We start from the raw sequence: 19,973 nt of genomic DNA on the forward strand, positions 1-19,973 counted from the left end.
TAAAAACACCTCCTCTTCCAGTCCCTGAATATGGTCGAACTGCCAAGTTGTGTTAGTTGCACCGGGTGGTACATCATGTAAGTCGAACTTAGAAAGCACTGTATATTGTAAATGTTTTGTATCACCATTCTTTCCTCACATTTTCGCTTTTGGGTGCTTCGTCTGGTGAGCACGCTTTAGGAGTGCTCTTTTTCGGTGATACCTATGCTTTTTTTGCAGGAGGTTTCTTTGGCGTATAGCTCGGGGTATGACCTACGACTACGAGCCCGTTCTCGAGCCAACTCTCTCTGACGCTTGAGGTAGGCAGCTTCTTGCTCAAGAGTACGCAATACTCATGGTCTTTCCATATGGTAGCTGGGAGGGAATGTGCGGGACGACTAATTCAAAGCTCCGTGCATTGGGCGCAAAGCTCACAATGGAGATGCGGACGCTGCAATCGTTGTGATGATTGCTTGGACTGGTTTGGCGATTGACGTCTTTGTCTTTCTTAATTAGGTTACACATACGTTCGGCTGCGACGGAGAGAACGACCTCACGGACGGTATGCCCGCAGTCCGCCGTTGTCGCTTCTGTTTGACGTCTCCAATTTGCAAGGTGACGTGGTTCGCAGCATGCGCCTGGCATTACCGCTAGTGATTCTTCCAAACTAATTTGCTTCAAAGCAAATGTGTCCTTCCTGTAAGACAATGAATGGCTCATACGCCCTTAAGCAATGTAAACGCCGCCCCTATTAGGACGACAGAAAAGATGCGAAATTCTACGCTGGATGACGAGCTGCAACGAAGCCAGCTGTGGAAGAGAACGAAGACGATGAGTGCGGGAGCAGTGACAGGAAAGCGTTCGCGCTGTAGCGCTGTGGAAGACGACGAAGGTCAAGACTTCGCTCATGAATATAGGTTTAGAGAACGGACAAGGACGGCACAGGGACCGCATAAAGAGTTTCGCTCTAAAAATACCCAGTACCCGCCGTGATTAAACCGGGCTGGCTGCGTGCGTTAGCTACTCTACCACTGAGCCACGACAGCGCTTGCTCGAATTCTACGAAAAATGCCCTATAAACGGAGACGTCGCGCCCTGTCACATGCACGCCACGTAGCGTGGATACTGATAAAGAATATGGAGATGTATAAATATTGATTTAATGAAAGACATGTATGTCATACATGTCTTTCATATGTCATGCATGTATTCCATACGGGGTCAACTTAAGCAGGCTAGGTGATGGTTTTTGACGTCCCCTTTGAAAGGGTACGCCACTAAATCATCGTCATTATTATGAGCATCCCATTGCGCTATTTGACACGCTATGTGGCATGCGCACCGCGTAGCGTGGACACGTACAAGCTGCGTTGCAGTTCCGTTATATTCCACAAGGTGCCCTGCCATGCAGCAGTTGCATGTAGCAGTTACATGCTGCATGTATCGGGACCTGGTTACATCAAGCAGGTTAGGTGGTTTTATGTCACCGCCACGTTTCGAAGGGGTTCCCAATAAACCATCGTTTGCGTCGTAATCAACAGCAAGGTATCATGCAACGTGTCAATGAATGTGATATGTAAACTTTGTAGTTCGCATGCATCTGTTTAGTCTTTGCTACACGTTATGGTGCCTCCTCGCAAGGTAGGAACTGCAGCTGAAAGAGCGAATCGTAGAGCTAGGCGCGCGGCAGCAAACGCGTAACATCGGGCTCAGCAGACTGCTATGGAGACAGCAGGACAAGCCACAGCGCAAGCCGCAGCGCAAGCCGCAGCGCAAGCCGCAGCTCAAGCAGCAGGTTGCCGCCGAAGCTGTGTGAACCGTTCAAATACTTCGTCAAAACGACGCGAAGAGACTTCACCGCAAAGGCCTGTTAGGGGGTTGTGTTCAAAATAAAGCCCCTACGAAGCCGCTCCTCCAGCTCTAGCTGTTACTTCTGCGTGTACCACAAAGGCCTGTGACATTTTGTCGTAGCTTCGTCGTCAAACCACTGTGATTCTTTTAACATCTTGATACCATCTGCGTCAATCCAGCATTTGCAATAAGATGTCGTCACGCCTTCCTCGTCACAACAATGCCGTCATAAATCGTCTTTTGTCCTCCGTCGTCTCCTAATGTTTCTCATGCAGCAATCACCAGAATATTGTCACATAAGGTGCTGGTTACAACAGCCTCGTCAAACGATCGTCATTAAAACAACGTGTTGCCATTCTATGGTCGTCATTTAGTCGGTGTAACACCATCGTCGCCAATCTTCGCACATATTTGCGTCATCAGTATCATTTCAGAAATTCTTTGCGTGGCATATTTACTTATAAAGGACAGCTTCTGTCTGAATTTTTCTTCTTGGTATTCTAAATTAGAATCAGCATCACCAGTTTAGTCTCTAGTCCACGCGACTGCCTTCTTATATTTTAACGCAGCGGCCAAAATTTATCGTGCAATATCTTGTTGCTCGGACCCTAAACAAATTTATAGCTTCTTTGTTACTGTCAAATTTTCTCCGCTATAAGTTAGCGCCAGTAAAATGCAATGATAGTAGGCTTTTTGTGGAAGACTAGCTGTACACTGGCGGTCACAATGTGGTTTTACATCCAACAAGTGCTCCAACACATTTTGGTTAGGTGCGCTCCTTGCGAGCGCCCCACCTTTTTCGTGTCGGGTATGTTTTGTCGTCGTCGTAGCATCATATTCATTCAAAATTTCTTTTCCGACACTCATCATGCTGCTGTTGTACCGCCATCCTCGCCTCACAGTTTTCATGTATTTGTTGTCACGCCACATTAATGATGCTGTTGTGGTCGTTCAATTGTTGTAATTCTAGCTATGCGATCTGACTCCTGTCATGATGTCGTCGTCACGATTTCTACTCGAAATCGGTTGTCTATGTTTAACCATTTGGGCCACTAGGTGTGTGTTTGGGGTCTTGATGCCGTAAGGGACATGGCATCTTTTTCACTACAGCTTTGTCATACGGCTTTCGTCCTGCCTTTGTCCTCGCAACATCGTCGTCACACAGTCAGAGTCACAGCGTCAGCATGTGCTGTCGTTTTATCATTGTCACCGCTTCAGTAGAGTAAGAACAATGGTGTGATGTCGTCGTTGCCATGCCAACTTCGTCCTTGTATGAATGTCAATCTCTATTCTTCATTGTATTGTATTCATACTGTGGTCATTGAGTCGTGCATATGTCACCTTTATCATAGCGTCATCTTCTCAAAGTCGTTATCATGCCTTCACTGCTAGAGGATTGTCGTAACGCCATTGTGGTCCTGCCATCACTTGCGCTAAAGCTTCACTTACGTAGATATGCCGTCATCCCGGCCACGGCGGCCGCATTTCGGTGGGGGCGAAATTCGAAAACACCCGTGTACTTAGATTTAGGTGCATGTTAAAGAACCCCAGGTCGTCGAAATTTCCGGAGTCCCCCACTACGGCGTGCCTCATAATCAGAAAGTTGTTCTGGCACGTAAAACCCCATAATTTAGTTATGCCGTCGTCCTCCCGTCATCCTGTTGATAAAGAGATTAAGACACTGTCATTCTAATATCGCTGTCGTCACATACTCGTCATGAAATTGTCCGCGTGGGGTTGTCTTGCCATGGTGGTCACTTTGTCTTTTTCACTGCATTGTAGTCACGCAGTTGTCACCATGCATTCATTATAATACCGCCGTCATCATGTCGTCATGGTCGTTCAATAGCCATCATTAAATGTTAGAAATGCAACTCTTGTCATGTAGTCGCCGTCGTACCATTGTTGTTGTGCTATAGTCGTCCCACTGTCTAATTCACTAAATAACTTATTAATTAAATACTTTACGGCACGTATTGTAATTTGGGACTAGTAGCCACAGAGTTTGCAAACGGTATCGACTTGAAATGAATCTCCAGGATTATATTAGTTTCGAGATATTATTTTCCATAATCTGGGACAATATATATATGGGCGTTAAGGATACTTTTGTGCATTACTGCATAAAGAACGGCTTGTTTAAAAGTAAGAGTACCAAGAGAGAATATTACGGAGATTTGTTCGTGGATATCTCCAAATCTTTTGTTATTCTGTAAATTCGTTCAGTATGAATACGCCTTGGAAGATCAGTGGCTAAAGTGTGTAAATTGCAATACGTTTCATAAAGCTAGTAAACAAAAAGTTAGTTAATGAAATGTTTAAGTCGGACATTTTGTGTTTTGTTTTCTCGCACAACCAATGTCCCCATCCCTGAAAAATCCTGCTGAAGGACAGCAATTATTCTGTTTCACACACGTGATTTTTCAAAACTCTGCAAAACTTTAAAAGTCGCAGCCCTGCTGCGGCACACGCAGCACAGTTATTGCCTAAGCTGAAGGAGCGCCTTCATAGAAGGCTGTCGTAAACTGCTTGAAGACTTCCCTATCTACCTTGTGCCGCCACCGACGCTACGCTACGCACATGTGTGATCGCGTGTTTCCTCGCTCTCTGGGACGCATTCGTAGTGCATTTTCCGGCAGAATTCTACCAAACGCTGGCGAGGCTCAATGGTCGAGTAGCTAACCCACATACAGTGGACTCGGGTTAAATCCCGTCGGGAACTGGACATTTATTTTTCTCATTCCCGGCGATAGCTCCTGTGAACACCGGACACCGGTGGCGGTGGCTGCCGCAACGCCAACCTAAACGTCTATTGGAATGTGCGCATACCAGCTTGCGCAACGAAGAAAAAGGAAGAAAATGAAACGACCCGGATCAGTTTCAGGCATAGACAGCAAGCGTACAAGCTAGTCATGTAGGTTTGGAGAAGAATCAATAAATAAACAAATAAATAAATAAATAAATAACTAAATAAATAAATAAAGAACGTAGTATGCAAATGTATGCATGAGAGAGAGAGAGAGACAATTTAATTGAAAGAAGGCAGAGAGGTCGGCCTGAGCTAAGGTGCTCTAGCCTGCTACTCTGCACTGGGGGAGGGGGAACGGGGACATAAAGATGTGATGAGGGATGGTGATGACATAGCAAGAGGGATGCGCAAAAGCTCAACACTCTGATGATAAACATTCACAAACGTCATCCATGAAGCCACAATCAGGTTTCGCCTCAAGTCGGTAGTCACCAATTTGAGTGAACTTAAAAATAGAGGCGTTAGGACGAAGCTGGTGTGGGCCTCCCCTGCGTGAACAGCACAAGCCCGAAACAAAATATTTATAGCATATAAAGAGCTGTGATAAGCGGCAGTAGCACGGCGAGCACTTGTAGGGCACATTTAGCGGCCGCAGTCTCGAGACCCCCGAGAATCACGCGCATTGACTCTACAAGGTGCTTCAGCATTTTTTGTACACTCTCCTTCTCATTGTGTTCATTTCCTTGCTTGCCCGTAGTGTCACCGGTTTCATTGGCGCTATAATTCCTGGCTTCATGGCGCAGAGGACCGCTTGTGCCCGCTGGCATGGCCATGGGCCTAGAGGGCAGCAAAGGCCATTCCGCGTCTGTATCAGCCGGTGGAGGTGAATGTTTGCCGCGTGCTCTCGTCGACCTTGAATTATCAGTAGGCACCGTTACCGTCCTCGATGCACGCACAGGCAGAGTAAATGCTGTATGTATGCTGTATGAGTATGCAAATGTAAGCACGCATGCTTTCGACTTCATCCTCTTTGGCGTGAGCTAAAGCGACTGTCAACTTTTGCTAACATGTGAAATGAATAATTGCTAATTGCGGACGTACGCGATAGAGTAAGCAATTAAGAAAGTGTTCTTTCATGCGCGCGGACAGCAGGAATGACAAGCACAAAAATATCTGAAGTCAAATTTACGTTGAAAGGAGGCTTAAACGAAACAGATTTTCATGGTAATTTCGCGACCCACTATATTCGTGTGTTTTATTGCCTTAGGATGTCGCTTCACTATGCTATCATGGTCATACTACATCGCTTTAGTGCATAGTCAGAGATACCACAGAACGCCATTCACCACCTGCTTAGCCAATGCTTAGTGTTTAGCATTATTGCAGCTCTTCAATCAATTTCAGGGGGTTATGCTTCTATCAATGTGTCTATGTATGTTTGGATCTAAATGATTTGCGGCCTACCTGGGTGACTGGGCAGTCCGTGGATGTGTGGGTAGTCCATTGGGTTACTTCTCTGAAATAACACCGTTCAAAACTAACCATCGCACTAACTTTGGTCACTAAGTAGGTGGGAATGATTACAACGTGCCGCTCTTCAACGAACATTTTTCACGGCAACGTGGTTTGCTGTAAGATGCGGGACTCGAGATGCGGTATGCGGGTAAGATGCGGGATCCGAGACCCCTCGGGGGTCTGGAATCCGGCAACATTCATGCCTTCAGGTAGCATGTGTGGCTTTACTGACCAGTTGCCTTCACCAAACAAGATCACGGCCTCGTGACGCCTGCGGCAAAAAGACGTTCCACGTCCGCCGCCAAGGTATGTGAGTGGTGGTACTGGCTAACACTCCCAGGGTTCTACTAGGGCACATAAATACCCAAGAAAGTGGATGGGGAAACAGTGCCGCGGTAGCTCAATTGGTAGAGCATCGCAAGCGAAATGCGAAGGTTGTGGGTTCGGTTCCCACCTGCGGCAAACTGTTCTTTCATCCACTTTAATTTCCATTAACTTATCATTTGTTTATTTCATTTATTAAGCATAAGTAATTTCCCCTATGTTGTCCTCGGTGTCAGTGTTTGTTGGCTTCTTATGATATGACTAACAAAAATCGGGACCCTCGGTTAACCCCCTCCCTTCTCGTTTATCCCTTCTCGTTTATCGGTATTCACGCGCGAATGTTTGGAACCGTTAGCCACCATGACTCGCACTGATTCGTTTATGCAGGAAATAATAATTACTGATTCTGGAATTTATTCTCTCCTCACTAATCTTAAGATTTCATCTTCCGCTGATAATACTGGCTTAAATAAGACAATTCTAAAAAATATTGCCCCAAGCATCTTTCCAGTACTGTCCGCATTTTTTTCACAATCACTATCAACAGGCATTATCCCTCAAGAATGGAAGGTGGCTAAGGTAGTGCCATTCTTCAAGTCTGGGGATCGCTCTTCACCACTTAACTATCGACCAATTTCTTTAACAAGTAACATTTGTAAATTAATCGAACATATCGTACATTCCCAGGTCATTAACTATCTTGAAGAACATAACCTCATATTTAAGCAACAGCACGGTTTTCGCAGAGGCTATTCATGTGACACTCAGCTCGCTGGTTTTATTCACGACATACATTCATCAATAGACACCGGAATTCAAGTAGATGCCGTATTCCTAGATTATTCAAAAGCATTCGACCGTGTCCCTCATCGTCGACTTATTCACAAACTTACACAGCTGAACATTGACTCTACTGTTGTAACATGGATAAAAGACTTCCTTTCTAACAGAATGCAATTTACATCGGTTAACAATCACAACTCATCTCTAGTCCCCGTAACATCTGGTGTACCACAGGGAAGTGTGCTTGGGCCCCTACTTTTTCTAATTTATATTAATGATCTACCAGACGGCATCAAATCCAATATCAGACTATTTGCTGATGATTGCGTCATATATCGTAATATTCACTCTAACTATGATCACGACATTCTTCAATCTGACCTAAACGCAATAAACGTATGGTGTTCAACTTGGCTAATGCCTCTAAATCTTACTAAAACTAAATTCATGTCTTTTACTAATCAGGCGCCCCGAACATCAACATCTTACATCTTAAACAACAGCCTTGTTGAACAAGTTTCCAGCTACAAATATCTTGGCGTACACTTAACCCCTAACTTGACGTGGAATAATCACATTAACCATATCCTTGCTTCTGCAAACCGTTCGCTTGGTTTCCTTAAACATAACCTCAAACAAGCTCCCGTACACTTACGCAAATTGGCATACACAACACTAATACGCCCTAAAATAGAGTACGCGTCAGCCATATGGGATCCCCATCAAGCATACCTAATAACTGACTTAGAAGCCCTGCAGAACCGTGCTGTACGCTTCATCTTTTCAGATTATTCACGAGAAACAAGTATAACAGCATTAAAAAATCGCGCCGAACTTGAAGCCTTGTCACTTCGCCGTAATATATCTCGTTTAACACTATTCCATAAGCTCTACTATCACGTATCCCTTCATAACGAGTTCATGCGTAAACCCTCAGTCATTTTTCCGCGTAGGGATCATTCCTGCAAAGTTCAATGCATAATGTGTCATTCCCTCGCATTTGGTCAGTCATTCATACCTCGTACCTCGAAAGAATGGAATAATCTGCCATCGCACATTGTCACCGAAACAAATGCCTTAAAATTTACAGACGCTCTACGCAGTACCATGAATACCTAATATATCACGTCTGACTCTCTGATTTGTAAACATATGTATTTTTTATTTTTTTGTTTGTTAATGCGCCGTTAACCAAGCTTCCACGACAGTGTCACATTTTGTACAAACCATTTAGAGTTCCTGTACTGATAACTATCATTATTTTTTGTGTTTGTACGTTGATGCACTGTAATCTTTTCCCAGTTTTGTTTTTCCATTGTATTTACATTACGCACTGTTCACCTCTCCTATGTAACATTTACCCTATGTAATACCCTCCCTAGAGGGCCTTTAGGGTTATTGTGAAAAAAATAAATAAATAAATATATATATATATATATATATATATATATATATATATATATATTCACGCCCACTGTAAGGCAAAGGCCTCACCTATACTTCTCCAACTACCGGGGTTGATGTACTAATATTGGCCATGTTGTCCCTGTAAACTTCTTAATCTCATCCACCCACCTAACTTTCTGCTGCCCCCTGCAACGCTTCCCTTCCCTTGGAATCCAGTCCGTATTCCTCAATGACCATCGGTTATCTTCCCTCCTCATTTCATGTCCTGCCAATGCCCCCATTTATTTTTCTTGATTTCAACTAAGGTGTCATTAACTCGCGTTTGTTCCCTCACCTAATCGGCTCTTTTCTTATCCCTTAACGTTACACCCGTCATACTTCTTTCCATAGCTCGTTGCGTCTTCCTCAGTTTGAGTAGAACCCTTTCCGTAAGCCTCCAGGTTTCTGTCCCGTGCGTGAGTGCTGGTAAGACACAGCTGTTATACACTTTTCTCTTTAGGGATAATGGCAACCTGCTGTTCATGATCTGAGAATGCCTGCCAAACGCACCCCAGCCCATTCATATTCTTCTGATTATTTCAGCCTCATGATCCGGATCCGCGGTCACTACCTGCCCTAAGTAAATGTATTTCCTTACACTTCGAGTGCCTCGCTACTTATCGTAAACTGCTGTTCTCTTCTGAGACGGTTAAACATTATTTTAGTTCTCTGCAGATTGATTTTCCGAGCCAGCCTTCTGCTTTGCCTCTCCAGGTCAGTGAGCACGCATTGAAATTGGTCCCCTCAGTTACTAAGGGGGGCAATATCACCAGCGAAGCGCAAGTTACTAAGGTATTCTCCATTAACTCTTATCACCAATTCTTCCCAATCCAGGTCTCTGAATACCTCCTGTAAACACGCTGTGAATAGCAGTGGAGAGATCGTATCTCCCTGCCTGACGCCTTTCTTTATTGGAATTTTGTTGCTTTCTTTATGGAGGACTATGGTGGCTGTGGAGCCGCTACAGATATATTTCAGTATTTTTACATGCGGCTCACCTACACCCTGTTTCCGTAATGCCTCCATGACTGCTGAGGTTTCGACTGAATAAAACGCTTTCTCGGAATCAAGGAAAGCTGTATATAAGGGTTGCTTATATTCCGTACATTTCTCAATCACCTGATTGATAGTGCGAATATGGTCTATTGCATATATATATATATATGCAAGCTCGCCGATTGTAATGAGAATTGATATAGACAAATAGGTTTAATAGAGAAGTGAGGAGAGAAGGGGGAGACGGCGAATTCAATGCAAAGGATGGAAGCAAAGTAGAAGACGGGGATTTACAAAAACAGGAGCCAAAAACGGAGGCGAGATTCTTATGCTAACGCATTGGAGAATTGCTTGCTATGTGAGGGCTGCCTTGCAGCCCGGAGACGACAGGCACATTGTGTTCGTGTTGAACGGCAAGATAGCGAGACCTTTAGGGAGTGTTCACCATCCAGAGGCGTTGGGTTTCAATGAAAATGGGAGGATTACCTGTTCAGCAGTTTACATAAGTAAGAGCCGACTACAGTATTCGTGGAAGACAAGCAGGAAAAATATTCGTTAAGGCTGGGTCACTGCGATTTTAGGTAAATGCACCGGTAGTGATAGAGGCTTTAAATGTGAAAGTTATGAGCCATAGAAGTAGTAAAACCTGAATAAATCAAGCAAACTAGGTTAGGTGACCATGTGTCCTTGCCTCATTACTAAAGGGGTGCTAATATACGTCGTCCTCACCATTATCATCATAATATATATCATCGCTTCGCGCCGGTGCAGGCGAACGTAGAAGACAGACCACGGGAGATCTGAACGTGTTCATATGTTACGGTGAATTTTCAGAGGATATAAATTGGATAATTTTTCAGCTCTGGCTAAAACATGTTTTCATCTCAACAATTTGGTCCTTTCATGCTTTTCTTTTCTCCTGCACATCTCTACATTCTTATTCATAAATTTAGTAGTATCTATAGTACCTAATTAAGGCACCTTTGTTCATTTACAGTTCCAAAGAAATTATGTGCGGGTTACCCAACTATCTATTAGCTGTTAACTGGTAGCTTATCGCAGATGGTAGAGATCTTCTCGTTTTCTTTTTTTTTGCTGCCTGCTTGTTCTTTTGAATTTTGCGTTGTTGTGGCTCATAAATTTATACGGCAATTTTGGCGCTTGTATGCATACTTAGTAGTGCCATGATGGTCATACAGTCATCATCATCATCATCAGCAGCAGCCCATTTTATGTCCACTGCAGGGCGAAGGCCTCTTCCTGTGATATCCAATTATCCCGGTCCTGCGCCAAACGATTCCAACTAGCACCCACGAATTTCCTAACTTCATCGTCCCACCTAGTCTTCTGCCTCGACTGCGCTTCTCCTCTCTTGGTGCCCATTCTGTAACCCTAATGGTAAAACGGTTATCTAACCTGCGCATTTCATAACCAGGACCAGGCCCATTTTTTTTCTCTAAATGTCCATCAGAATATCGGTTATAGCCGCTTGCTCTCTGATCCAAATCGCTCTCTTTCTTTCACTTAACTTTATGCCTAGCATTATACGCTCCATCGCTCTTTGCGCAGTCCTTAACTTGTTCTCAAGCTTCTTTGTAAGTCTCCAAATCTCTGCACCATACGTCAGCACTGGTAAAATGCACTGATAGTACACCTTCCTTTTCAATGATAATGGTAAGCATCCAGTCAGGAGCTGACAATGTCTGCCGTGTCCGATCCAACCTATTTTTATTCTTCTCTGAATTTTCTTTTCATGATCAGCGTTCCCTGTCATTAATTCACCAAGGTAAACGTACCACTTCACAGACTCTAGAGGATGACTGGCGATCGTGAACTTTTGTTCGCTTGCCCTGTTATTCATCAGTATCTTTGTCTACAGCATCTTAATCTTCCACCTCACTCTCCTCAATCATTTGTTGTACCTCGCCTGCAGTACTGCCGAATAAAACAATGTCATCGGCAAACCGAAGGTTGCCGAGGTATTCGCCGTCGATCCTTACTTCAAAGCGTTCAGAGTTTAATAGCTGGAATATTTCTGCCCAGCATGCAGCGAATATTATTGCAGAGATTGTGTCTCCTTGTCTGACCCCTTTCATTATAGGCACCATCCTACCTGTGCAGACTTAACGTAACTGTGGAATCTCTGTATATATATTCCAAGATATTTACGTAGGCAGTCTGTACTCCTTCATTACGTAATGCGTCTATTACAGCTGGTGTTTTTACTGAATAAAATGCCTTTTCGTTTTTTATGAAAGCCATATACAGAGGCTGATTGTACTCTGCGATTTTCTCGATTACCTGAATGATGACATCAATGTAATCCATTGTAGGGTATACCTTTCCATTTTGTGTATACGATTGTAGGGTAACCCATTATTTAATTTGATAATTTCTAAAAACGAGCTGTTTGACGGCGCTGCTCTATCTGCATCCTGCAGTTTCATTTATGTTTGGCAATCTAACCAACGCCTTTCGTACCGACCTCGCCGCCAGTTTTTCGTAATGGGAATGTTTCAAACTACTTTGCTGGGCCTAATCTAGAGCTAGTGCACTGCCACGCTAGTAAAATTACGTTAGAATCAGTTTAGCTCTGTTATTGTTTGCACAACTATTATGGAGGTCTTAGAATGTTTAAGATAAAAGACTTGCGCAGTCGGCGTTTTGTTTCCTGATACTTTTTTGTGGTCTGTCCTCCTCAAAATTAGGTGGAAAAATTTTATCACGAATATACTACCTCGCATGAGCAACTTCAGTGAACGAATGCTGCGGCAATATAGCGCGCATTTATCGCATGTCAGATGGCATGGCATGGCATATAGCATATGTATACCTAATTATATACGGAACCAAAAGACGACACCGACGGCTAAAATTTGCTTGGAGTGTCCGTCTGATTGCTATCGAAGGAGAAGCTAAAATAAAAATACTTGAGGCAAGTAGATATGCACAACTTCAACTAGTATTTTACTGCTCGATATAATAAAAATGTTCAACACTACTGTTTTGGTATGGTAATGTCTACTTCTGTGGCAATAGCATATTTATGCTAATAGACGAGTAAACTATAACGTAATTTATCATTTCTTGCTTGATGCACCATTTCACGCTCTGACCAACTTGAGAAGATTACATGGAGAATGTTTTTACATGCAAACGTACGTGTCAACAAACAGGGGTTTTCATTGTTGCACACCCACACCCACCCACACACACACACACACACACACACACACACACACACACACACACACACACACACACACACACACACACACACACACACACACACACACACACACACACACACACACACACACACACACACACACACACACACACACACACACACACACACACACTCTCGCTCGCTCTCTCTAACGTTCATAGAGAGCCTTTTATATTCTTGTGTAGCAGAAGAAAGCATAACATTTCAAGTATCTAAATGTGCATCAACGTCACTATCGCTATCTCTCTTGAAAGCTAGCATGGGTCGCGAGCTAGCGTCCCAGGATGCTACTGCTGCTGGCTCGGCCAACATGTACCACAATCGCCTGCCGCCTTTGGTGGGAGCAGTTGCTTCCTCGATCTCTCGACGCGCAGGGCGTCGGTGGCATGCAGCTTTAGCACCTAGGCTACTGTTGCTTGCTGACTCTGGTAGAACACACAGCCATGGCTCATTACATACAGCGCAGAGACCGAAAGGCCACTATGCGGCATCCAATTGGACAATAATGCTTTCCATATGACAACTAATAGGATGTGCTTAGGTGCCCTCGAATTTTTCCTGGACTTAAAATGGAAACTGAGCGGTCAGTGCCGGTCCAATTTGTTTTTCTCTTTATTATCAGGATTTCTAGAATTTAAGCGGATATGCGTAATGTCAGAAATCAAGCACGTCCGCAACATTAAAGCTATATTGAGGTTTGGAACAATTGAAATAAAACTAACAACTTTTCAGTTTCAGATAACTTGAAACAAACCTCAGATATCGACGCCACCAGCTACACAAAGAACAGAGGTGGTCACATTGGCACTACCAAGTGGGGCGCATCTTATAATTTAAAATGTGTATTTTGGGTGCATAGCTAAAGAGGGGAGTAACTTGGGTTTCTGAGCCAACACATAGTAGGCATGTGCGGTTTGGGGCGAACTCAAAAACGAATTCGAAACCAGGCCAGATAAGAGACCTGCCCATCAGAGAATGGTTTGTCGGTCGCTGCGCCTCCTAATGGGGTTCCTCCAAGTGCCTCGGCTTCGAACTTTTACTACTTCGCTAACTAAGAATGACTGCCGTTTACTCAGAAAGCAAGAAAGCATTAAAGACACCAAACGGGGATATTAAGCAGCATTGCAATGAAGAAAGCAACTGTTAAAGTAACGAAAACGAACTGTGCACTGGAGATCATACGAGAGCAGCCTTGAGATATCTTTTAATTGAAATTCTCACTTCCTCGTTCCTACGTCACAACATTCAAAGGCCCCTAGCAATGCCATAATTTTGTTTACTAACAAAAACAAGCATCGAATAAAGATATGAGTTTAAAGTTAATAAAGAATATAACTTTTTCCATCAGGAATTACTAAAAACAAGATGCCCACATCAAGGAAACTGGTAGCGTATCTCATCATCTCTGTCCTGTGCGCAATGAGGTATGTATACACTCTGCGCATCCCATATTTCTATTCATAGCATGCATGTGCGATAGAAGGTATCGTTTGATGGCGTATAATTGTGCATAAAATGTCGCGCAAGCATAGCATTTAAAAAAATTGCCAAACCTTCCCCTCCCCAATATTTGCGGTGAGTGATGCTTGTCCTGCGTGCACCTGTCATGTGGCACCGTTACCTGTATGTTAAGAAACACACAGGTAAAACTGCTGCATTGCTTAGGCCTCCTGCTCTCTTAGCTCGAGATCATCATCTCGTTGGTGTCGGATATCCTGGGTTCGGGCGGTTCTAACGGCTGTTCGTCAAACGCAGCCTGTTTCCCCGGGGAACGCACAACGCGGGGCCGTCCCTTCTGTTTTGCGAGCCTGAACTGAACAGAAAGGAGACAAGCGCAGGACGCGCGAATACCCTTTCCCGCTCTTTCTCTCCCCAGCGGATGCGGAACGGCTCTGATTGGTTGCGCGCGTGACGTGAGCGCACGCCTATGCAGCTGCAATTCCTGCTAATGACACACGCTCTAACGCCGGCGCATCTGTAAACTCACCAAACCGCCCTTTCCCTCAGCTGCTCTGCGCTTACTATTGCGTCACAAGACCACCACCTAAATATTGTGAGGCCAATACAAGCTTCACTCGAAAAATACATACTCTAGTTACCACCGAGGCTCAATTTACTTCGACCAAGTTATCACAGACACCGGTGTAGGAATGTGCTTTTGTGCATATGCGATATGAAGATGTTTCGTATAGGGTGGATTGCGAAAAATTCCGTCAAAGCCCTTCTTGCTACGCATGTCGGTGTGAGTGTCATAAGCGTTGATGCAATTTAGCCGCATGCCGTGATGCTTGCGGAGAAACACGTGTGCAGCGGGGATCCTCTCTCGCGCTTGCTACTGCACCAACTGGGCCACCATTAGGACAACGCGGGGGGAAGCTTAGGTTCCAACGAGCATTAAATAAGTTCAACGGATCATTTATCAAAGAGGTTCAGTTAGGAGAAGCACAGACTGAGTGTCACATACCCAGTGATCGAAGTCGGCCTCAACGTTGTTCACTGAAGAGCGGCACATACCCAATGCGACATATCCAGCGACGCATGCACACTTACCCATGACGGCGTAAAAGAGGTTTGTTGACGAGCAGCACGTAAATGCAGTGCCACATGCAGGTTGACCCAGGAATGTCCGATGCTTGGTTTCAATAACGTGCCCACAAAATGTGAACGCCACGGGTTTCCCATTCGACCCTTAACTACCCATGATCCAGGTTCGCAGAAAAAGGTTAGATCGATAGGCAGATCCAAAGTCAACCTACGAAAAGTTCATAAAGTACCCAAAGAATGCTAATTGCATCAGTAGTGCATTTTATTGTCATTAGCTTTATTAGGGCACTTCGTGTACTTTTAGGGGTCTTTCGGCTGATCGGCATGGCCATCCACCATTTTCTTACAGAAGATGTATTGCTTTGTAATATATAGTCTATGGTCAAATAGATAGAGCATGGTGCTGCTTCGACGAGGGATTTCGGTTTTGAACCGACCGTGTGAGAAACTTGCGTCAATCAGTGGGTTCCACAGAATAGGCACCGTTTTCTGTGAGCCTCGCTCGCGGATGGCACTTTCTGTTGCTGGGTATGTTTACAGAGTATGCGTCGCTCTTTAACGAAAACCTGTGACATTAAATTAGGTCGCATGGCCATGTAATACACTCGTCAAACATATTCGGATACTGTTGTCCGAATATATGTTACACAGGCCCCCTGCGCTGACATCATGGTGGAGGCATTACCTCGATCAACGCGTTAAGAGGGGAAGTGTGACAGAGAATCCAGGCTGCATACACACTGTATGTAGGACGTCTTTTTGCGTTGGAAATATGCTCTGTCGCTAGATTGCTTCAGTGCTCATAACTATAATGTCAACTTCACTGTAAGATAGGAGCTACCGGTATTTTTTTATTGCGCAAGAATTTTAGGGTATTACACGCTCTTTTCGCGGGATACGTATGTTAGTATGCATGTATCTCCGCCTATCTGAGTCACTGGGTCGCACATGGTAAAATAGATAGTGCATCGGGCTGCTTTCCTGAGGCAACACGCTTCGGAACCAAGAGCCAGACCAACTTGGATAATTCAGTACTTGGGTACACGTAGATATGGGCCAATCTTCAACAAACCTATTTAACGCTGACATGAGCCACTGCATATGGAGGACACGGTAGGTGCTGTTGTTTAGAAGAAACTTTGACACTGATTTGGAGCGCTGAGAATGTGCCAATCGGTCTATGCTGCTCTTTATTGAGCCTCTCTGATGCCATCTTGGGTCACTTCGTGTGAGAGAGCAGCTGTGAGTCGCTATTCAATGAACGTATTTGAGGCTGACTTGCCTAACTAGGTATGTGCCATTGGGAATTAGCCGCTCTACAATGATAAGAAAAAGATCATTTAAATATATCTGATGTGAGCGGAATTTCATCCACCTGACAAGGGTTCCTTAGGGTCAGTAACCTGATGATTTCTCATGCTGCATCAGGAATTCACTGCGTGTAGACCGCTCTTTAACGAAGCTGTCCTATACTTGCGTCACTGCGCATGAGGAACAGGTGAGCACGTCTGCTCCGTTAGCGCAGCCTTGCCTGTAGATGACATTACACGTGGCCGAGCGCGTACCCGCCTCCGCCATGTTTAAGGGGTAATCTAAGACCGGGAAAAAGAGTGTACGAGCCGAGGAGGCTGGTGTCTTCATATGTGCGCTTTCTCCCATGCATCTAGTGCTTGAAGTCACTTAACTTTAAGTATCGGAGAAGAGTCGAAGAGAGACGCAGCAGAAACGTCTCCTCCCGTCACTTTGCGCTTATCCTAACGCCAGCGCTTTCACAGCGAGTGTTCGCCACCATCGAGTAAGGTCCGTTCAAGATGTACTATGCTCTCTTGAGAGGACGCTTGTTAATTTAGTTACAAAGTGAAAGAGTAACTGAATAGTTATTGAACAAGAGGCAAGCTACTGAAATGTCAAAATCTTGGCATTGAAAGCGGCCCATTGTGAAAAAAGGAGCCTACAGATTTGGACCAGATCAGAAAGTCCAGTAACACGGCTACACACAGGTAATGAATTTAGCAATACGTTGTTGCGCTACATTCTTTCTGCTCTAATCGCGTTGAAGTGAATATTCTTAGTGAGATAAGTTATGCCGTTTCTTTTTTCGACCACATCACTGTGAAACGGGATATCCGTTTAATGGAAAGGGCAATATGGCCCTATCAAGTAACGTTCTGTCCACAGGAAGCCTCAGATTTCCGTGACTCTGTCACGAGGCACGAGGGTGTGTAGAGAAAATAACGGCCTCTGTTGCGACACATGTCTTCTCTAATCTCAGCGTCTTACAGCCGAATTTTGGGGCTAGATGACTCCGTGGGTCGACCGAGCCTCCTGGAAAGTAATTCACCACCCCTCCACATTTTATGCACGGACGCCGGTGCGTTCAGTACAGCGCTAGCGTGCCTCGATAGCAGTGACGCTGTTTAGAAAGTCTTGCAACTTCACGGACAAGAAGTTTCCTTTCCTTAACTGTTCAGTATCGCCAGTCTATCGAACAGCTACTGCTACAGCACGGTATTGGTGCTTTTGAGCATCTTCTTTCCTTTGGGACATCTAAATTTCTGTACGCAAAATGTGTGCACCAATCAGTAGTCGTAGTCAGCATTAATGATCTCTGGTATTCCTTGTCCCATTTTTCTTGCACCGTTTTTCGCCATGAACCACATCAACAAACTCAAGAGCAGACAGTTTTAAAGAATAGGAAGTTGTTTAATAATGGACGTCATCTGTTACAATTATTAGGTGGATTGGATAAGATCAAGCATGTAGAAAGAAATAGTTGTATGCTGTCTGTAACCTCAAGCCTGCTCAGTAAGTACCTATGAGTCCCTGTGTGTAAGTTTTCACTACAAAAAGTTGAGTGGCAAGATTCAAGGAAGCTTATCTCCGAGGCCCTAGTATGAGAGGCAGCATATGTTAGTGACTATTTCTCCACAAAAGGAAACGGCCACGCATACGTATTAGTTTCCTCCGAATTATAATCTATGTATCAAGGAAAGAGGCCAACGACAATATGAAAGTAGAAAGTAGCAATAATTTCAGTTCCGAAATTGTTGAGAATTTCTTTGGAATAACAATTACTTCATCGAGCCCACAAGGTTCGCAGCCGTCATCAGTTGCTTGTGAACGACTCTTCTAAGGAGTGTTCCCTCACCATGATTTTAGCAATGTAGTTGTCAGAAAAGAATATCACGACATATGCCACGCTTCCATCGTGCAAGGGGCTCATGCACGATAATAATCGAAAGGATAAATTACTACATATTTTTGGAACCTTGTTTGTAATTCGCTTTGCGGGTGGTGATGAATTATGAATAAAACCACTGGTAGGAATGAAAATACAGGTAGGTGACTGAAACAAGGGCACTAATGAAGACTGCGAAGCCTGCGCTTATTGCGACAATTTTAAGGCTTGAATAACTACATTTGCAGGAACGTGAAAGCTTGTGTGTTACGCAAGTGTTGCTGGATCCACCATGCGATAGGTTCAATGGCGATCGCATTTTGCGCTTGTGACAAAAACTGTGCCAAAGTCAGGCTCATCGGTGGCGATTTATTACTTTTCTGGAGAGGCAGGGTCCCCACGAGCATTTCCAAGATGCTCCCACGTAGTCATAAGTAAAGGATACTTTACGTAACTTAAACCAAATGACTAAAAAAGTGGATAACCATACCTGAATGAAGCCAACGCCATTTGGTTTGTCGTCATGTGGCGCTTCCTATGGTATTTTTTGTAATTTCCAATTATTAGTTTCTCAGCAATAAGAAACACTTCGTTTAGTATTAGTAGCGCATCGAGGAAAAGAACCCTGCGTGAGGACCCTGTCGAAGGGAGAGGCCAAACGTCTAGGCATGGCCTTCAGGGTACGTAAGCATCTTTCACGGTTGCGCGCGGAAAGGGAGCGCTGTCGGTTCCTGACGAACCATGGGGCAATACTATAGTGAGTGGGCAGAGTCGAGCGGCTTTATTTAATATTTCGCGGGCTTTCTTTAGACGCTGCAAAAAATCAGAACGCAGCACCTAGGTTCCCATAGAAAATGGAGTGGTCGTTTCAGAACACCCTCTACAACGCAACGAAACGCACTTCGGCACAAAGTAAATAAGGGAAGCTTCCTCCAAGTAAGCCCGCATGTCTTAAGCGATAAGAAATCTGCCATAGGAATGTATCGTGGGAAATAAGCGGCTCGATTGGGTTTACGCATGTGATTCAAGTTGTTGTAGCTTCGCAGAAACCTTTGGTGGCTGCTAACTCTGCCATTTTCTGTTGTCTCTGCCTGCCACAAAGTCCAGCTGTGGATGCATCTTCGGGAGCACAATGGTATAGGAGTGACTGCTGGAGATATGTAAGTACACGAAGTATGTGTTCAATGCCATAAATTTCCTTGGGGCAGCGCGTTTGCTTTCGGAAACCTTTTGCACAAATATTTTCTTCAGACAGCAAAATAGTACACCGAATTATTTGCAGTTCTAGCACTGCTTTGCATGTTTTCCCTCAATAAGACTTTAGCACTATGAACCATCCTCAGATGCAATAATTGTTAGACGCAAGAAAAATAAGCTGC

General features: G+C 44.3%; 1 long non-coding RNA gene across 1 annotated transcript in view; it reads left to right on the top strand.

Annotated features, from left to right (window-relative positions):
- The first annotated feature begins 217 nt into the window (after nucleotides 1-217).
- LOC142564494 (uncharacterized) overlaps nucleotides 218-19,973 on the top strand; it is a 34,037-nt gene continuing 14,281 nt past the window's right edge. The window contains exons 1-3 of the long non-coding RNA XR_012824579.1: nucleotides 218-299; nucleotides 14,221-14,296; nucleotides 19,697-19,754. This is a non-coding gene — a long non-coding RNA (uncharacterized LOC142564494). The remainder of the gene's footprint in view (nucleotides 300-14,220; nucleotides 14,297-19,696; nucleotides 19,755-19,973) is intronic.

Source organism: Dermacentor variabilis, chromosome 11 (assembly GCF_050947875.1).
Source record: "Dermacentor variabilis isolate Ectoservices chromosome 11, ASM5094787v1, whole genome shotgun sequence".
Classification (NCBI taxonomy): Eukaryota; Metazoa; Arthropoda; class Arachnida; order Ixodida; family Ixodidae; genus Dermacentor; species Dermacentor variabilis.